This window comes from Triticum urartu, chromosome 1 (assembly GCF_003073215.2).
Source record: "Triticum urartu cultivar G1812 chromosome 1, Tu2.1, whole genome shotgun sequence".
Taxonomy (NCBI): domain Eukaryota; kingdom Viridiplantae; phylum Streptophyta; class Magnoliopsida; order Poales; family Poaceae; genus Triticum; species Triticum urartu.
The window spans coordinates 113138599-113143508 of record NC_053022.1 but is presented as its reverse complement, the minus strand read 5'-3'; the positions used below and the strand labels follow the sequence as shown (position 1 = coordinate 113143508).

The 4910-nt window shown below is 47.0% G+C and overlaps 1 long non-coding RNA gene across 1 annotated transcript; it reads right to left on the bottom strand.

The window, feature by feature from the left end:
* Positions 1–1106: 1106 nt before the first annotated feature.
* On the bottom strand, positions 1107–4549 carry LOC125551028. Its single transcript, XR_007302160.1, has 3 exons — positions 4267–4549; positions 4048–4159; positions 1107–1312 (listed from the first exon to the last, which is right to left on the bottom strand). It is a non-coding gene; the product is annotated as an uncharacterized LOC125551028 (long non-coding RNA).
* Between the last annotated feature and the right edge of the window lie 361 nt (positions 4550–4910).

The window sequence follows — 4910 nt, the reverse complement described above, 5'->3', positions numbered from 1 at the left end:
CATGCGGAGTGTGGCGTGGGCACCGACACTGAGAGAGGCGGCAAGACGGCGTCGACCAATAACTCGGGCAAAGGTAGCGATTAGCCTGCACTATTGTTGTCCGCCGCAGCGTCCGCACCGATGCCGTACTCACTAGAGATGAGTCAGATGATCGAGATCGAGTAACCGATCCTATCGAGACGGGCGGAGCCACTGATGCAGGCGAGGGCAAGGATTGATTCGATGGACTCGACCTCGGTGACGCGGCTGACGGCAACGTCTATGCGTGGGCGGTGCTCGAGTGCTAGGAGGGTGGGCGCCGGAGTCACCGGCGTCGGCGCCTATGCCGGCGCGGCGGGAATGTGGATTATGAGGGAGGAGGAGAAGTCGGGCCACGGTCATGGGAGGAGGCGGGCGCATGGTGGAGGAGGACCGAGATCGAGCTCTGAGGGAAGATCTGGGCGTGGGGGTTGGGTCTTGGCCGTGGGACGTGGGTTCCTGATCGTGGCTGCTTTTTATTATTATATCGTGGCTTTTCTTTTTTTCTTTTATTGTGCGTCGCTAGAGCAGGAATCTGGGGAGGACGGGTGGAGGGAACGAGGCTATCGCGGGATGGTTTGAGGTGGGGTACCGAAGGAGGTTGAACCATTGATAGAGGTCGAACCATCACGACGTTCAATTCCCAATAGTAGAGATTTTGTAGATGCGCCAACGTTCCCTTCCTCGCCAGCCATAATATCATTTTTCTCCACCTCATGGTTCCCTCAGTCAATTGCCACCCATGTACTCGTTTTCTCGATATACATATTTTTTTCTTAGACTATTATTACTTCTGTTTGATCTGACAGCTCGTTTGGCTCCCCTGATTTCATTTCATTTGGCTGAATCTAGATTCCAAATCCAAATTTCATGTTTGGCTGCCACTAGGATTTTGATGGCAAATCTATACCATAACCAAAATGAGCATCTGTAAACAAATCTATACCAGAACCAAATTGTACCAGCACCAACGAACGCCTTTGTGCTAGGAATAAATAGGATGAATAAATCTCTACCAGCACCAACATTGACAGCTTGTTTGTTCACACGTAGCAATGTTTTGCATTAAACTGAACCATGCCAATACATAAAACATCAATATGAGACTTTGTAAAAAGTTAATCTTTGCAATACGACAAAGGTTCACAACAACATCAAATGATCAGAGTCTATCCAAGGTTACATAAAAACTGAATCTTTGCATTATTAGCACCACCCAACAAAGATTTTCATTGCTCAAGGATCTTCCTTTCTTCGTTCTGTCCGTTCAGCATCACACTTCACCCAATATTTCCTGCAAAATATGATGAGAAATGGTGACATATGGTCTCATAGGGCACAATGGTTGTACAAATTGCTCAAAGTGAAAGATGTGACAGCCAAGAAGACAAATCAAAGTGTGACACGATAAGCTTTAGCTTGCAACAATCTTTACAAAGGGTAAAAAAATACCTCAACTTGATATAGAAGTTGCTCAAAGGTTAACTTGCACTTCATTTGCACAATTATCATGAATCGAAAGGTAATGGCGACAAACCATCAACAACCGAGTAGGTTAAGTAGGACCGAGACTAAGTCGATAAGAGACTACATATTAAAACAGAGGATATATATAGGAAAATGGGTTGGTACACCTAGGAGTACATACTCCTATGCCATGTGTCATTTCTTTTTTATTTTCCACTGTTGTTTATTGTGCCATCGCAACAAACCTCCTTACCATTTAGTTAGTTGATTAGGTGCTAATCAGAAGTGGTCCCATGGACTTTGAAAGTTTGTTCCATACTAATAGGGATAAGGCACATTCAGATTCAAATCTTGTTAGCACCGCATTAACATGCATCATTCTTCTTTCAATAAAATCAATCCACCTACTAATTAGGGCTTGGAGACAAGATGCAGCCGGCGGCCGCTTGTCGACTCGACGACGAGGCACATTAGATGTGGTTGGCGCAACTCAAACTTGAGGATGAGAAGATGAGATGCCACCGACAATTTAACTCGTCAAGGTGCATCATTTATTCAATATTATTTCTGGTCTACGAACTTCAGATTGAGCTACAAAAGCATGCATCAATCACTCTTTCCGTGACTAATTCATTGCTTGCTCAGGTAGGCATCTAGTTGGCTGTACCCCTTATCTAAGCTCTATGCATGCAGGTAGAATTTCCCAAGGTGTCATCTGGAGGCCATGGATAGCATGGCATGGAGTGCCTGCGATTTCGATGCGTTGGACTCCTAACATCGTGCTGCCCACCGTGCGTGTGCTTGTCGGCAACAAACAGAACAACAACAAGAAGATGCTTTTGCAGTGAAGAACAAATGAATGTAGACTAGATATCCACTCCAGAATGCATATGTAATATGTGCATGCCTTATCATACATTTCTCTATGGATGTATCAAATTTAGTGTATACTTCAATTTCAGCAGAGTATATACTTCATTCATGTGGATATACTTCAATTCAATTTCAGCAGAGAGTATGCATCATTCGTATGAATAACTGAATATACTGCTATATCAGCTGGGTATATCCTTTTTTTGGTCGAGAAGTATATATTCTAATAAAAAAAGTATATACTCTCCAATTAAAAAATTAAGTACAAACTCCTAAACCCTTGGCCACAGTACTCAAATTAAAATTTAAATATTTAGTATATACTCTTCTCGCTAGTACTAGATACTCCTTGGTCGCAATCAATGATTACGAGTCGAATGACTAGTCTAGACTAGTCGCTCGACTAGTCGACGAGTCGCAAAGTGAGTGTCGACTGCATTTCTCGTGTAGACTAGCAGACCGAGTCGAGCCGTGGATGGACTAGTCGACAACTAGTCTGGGCTAGTCGACCAAATCGAGTCGAGCGACTCAAAACTTTGGAGGTATAAATGAGCTTGCTGGACGAGGCCGCCGCCACTCATCACCGGGACGGCGGATGTCGCAGCCAGGCGCGGCCGCCGGCTGGAGCTCGTGCTCGGGCGGCGGCCGTGGCCATGACCCGTAGGCGAGCGCGGCCCTGAGACGAGAGAGAGAGAGAGAGAGAGAGAGAGAGAGAGAGGAGGAAGGGAGGAGGCACGGCGGTGGTCGGCGAGCTCGCCGGCGGAAGCGGCCAGAGGCGCAGGGCACGCGCACGTGCTCCCGTGCGTGTTGGCACTGGCGGCTGAGTTGGGATCGATTGGGATCTTAGGGTTCCAGTGGCTGGGACGTGAGTTAAGTATAGGATAGCCACTTGGGCCCAAATGGGCCAGCTGGTGGGGGCGTGCTGTGTGGCGCTGGGCTGGGCTGGGCCTGACTAGTGTTGGCTAGCACTGCTGGCCTGTAATGTGCTGTACAGTTTACTACATACTACTCCATACTGCTACTATGTATTAGTAGTTGAGTACTACAGTACTATGTCGACTAGTCCAGCACTAGTCTAAGACTAGTCCGATTAGTCTATGAGTCTCAACCTCGGAACGACTCGTCGACTCGTCGACTCGTAATCCTTGGTCGCAATGCTAATTGCACAAGAAAGCAACTAAAAAATTGCACAAGAAAACTGTATGCTTTTGTTATAAGCAGTATATACCGGTCTAAAAATATATACATCACAAAATAGTATATAATCCTACGAAGAAACGACTGTATATACTTCTTTTTGTGGTAGGTTGTTCTTTGATTGGAGAGTAGTATATATGTCGCATATACTGCAAAATAGTGCTTCCAGCACACATTGATAGGGAACAAGAATTAGTTATTCCTCATGTATGAATGATGCTCAAAGCAGTCATTGTTAATCTAGGACTCCTGACTGATGTTCTTGAATTAAAACTCTACACATGGCCTATAAGCAGTCACCCAATCACTTAGCTAATCCAAACAGAGCAAAATTATCCGAAGAACCTGTCTAGATCTTATGGAGCAATATATTGCAGCAATCAAAGGAAATAACAACCTAGTCCATATGACAATGTTGTGACAATGTATCCAAGCAAATATATTGCAGCAACCAACTGAAGAACCACTCTGATTGAAAGATGCGAAGCATACCCTGCTTGCTCCCAGACCAAGAGCCCCGGTGCTTCTTGCTCCTTGGTCCTCCGGGGGTGGAGTTGACCGACCGTGGGCTGCCCAGATCGGGTGGCTGGAGTGAGGCGTCCTGCTGAACAGGTGGGTTCAGGTTAGGGTTAGGGTTCAAGAAGAAAAATGCATCAGAGAGAGGGAGGGGGAGAAGAGAGGTGGGGAAGGGAGCGAGAGGAGAAGCCTTACCGGCGGCGAGAGGGACAGGTAACCAAGACGTCGGAGTGTCCTTGCGACCTTGCGGGAGAGGGACAGTACGGGGCGGAGATGGACCGGGACGGGGCAATATGCGGGGGGAGAGGGACCTGGACGGGGCGATCTGGCGGGAGGAGAGGGATCGAGACGGAGCGACCTTGCCGGAGGAGAGGGTGCCGGCGGGGTGGAGGATAGGGTGGGTGGCGGCGGGGTGGAGGAGAGGGATCGAGAGAGACAGAGAGCTGCGTCGGGCCTTCAAATCTAGACAAATGAGAGGGGTCGGGGAGGGATTTCGGTCTAGCTAGGGTACCGGTTCGCTGAAATTCGGAAGTTTTTTTCTTGAGACAAACCCACGAAGCTTTATTAAGTAGTCACAATGTTTACACGGACGAAAGAAAGGTTTCCCGGGTGCCCTAACCAAACATGGCAGTCCACCCCTAACTTCAGAGCGTGGTTCGCGAGATTGTGAGCCTCGAAATTCAAGCTCCTAAACTCATGGACAAAGTTACAAATAGTAAAAGACCTACTAGATGTTGGAGAACGTAGCAGAATTTTAAAATTTTCTACGCATCACCAAGATCAATCTATGGAGTCATCTAGCAACGAGGGAAAGAGGAGTGCATCTACATACCCTTGTA